The sequence below is a fragment of the Triticum dicoccoides genome, chromosome 4A (assembly GCF_002162155.2).
Source record: "Triticum dicoccoides isolate Atlit2015 ecotype Zavitan chromosome 4A, WEW_v2.0, whole genome shotgun sequence".
In the NCBI taxonomy this organism is placed as follows: Eukaryota; Viridiplantae; Streptophyta; class Magnoliopsida; order Poales; family Poaceae; genus Triticum; species Triticum dicoccoides.
The window spans coordinates 621,562,838-621,563,206 of NC_041386.1; positions in this window are offsets into that span (position 1 = coordinate 621,562,838).

Here is a 369-nt window from a genome sequence, read left to right on the forward strand (position 1 = left end):
GTGGCCGCCGTGCAGATCGGCAATTTTCCGCATTGAAACCCTACGAATGCAGTAAATGTCTCAAATATTGCAAGTGGGCCCGAAAAATGCCATGTACTGTCACGTGTCATGCAATGGCCCCCTTTGAGAGCACGAGAAGTTTTAAGGTCAACAGAGCAACGGGTAACACACTTCCAACCGGGCACGTTCTCTCTGAGATGGTGCAGTTTACAAGCGACCTCAGGTTAGGTTTCTGCGAAATGCGCTAAAACTTCCACCACACCCTACAAGGGCCATATGACGACACCGTGCCAGGTCCCGAGGATTTCCGGCATCGTATGGTTTGCCGTGGATTTTAACGGCTAGATCCGGCATGTCGCCGACGTACAT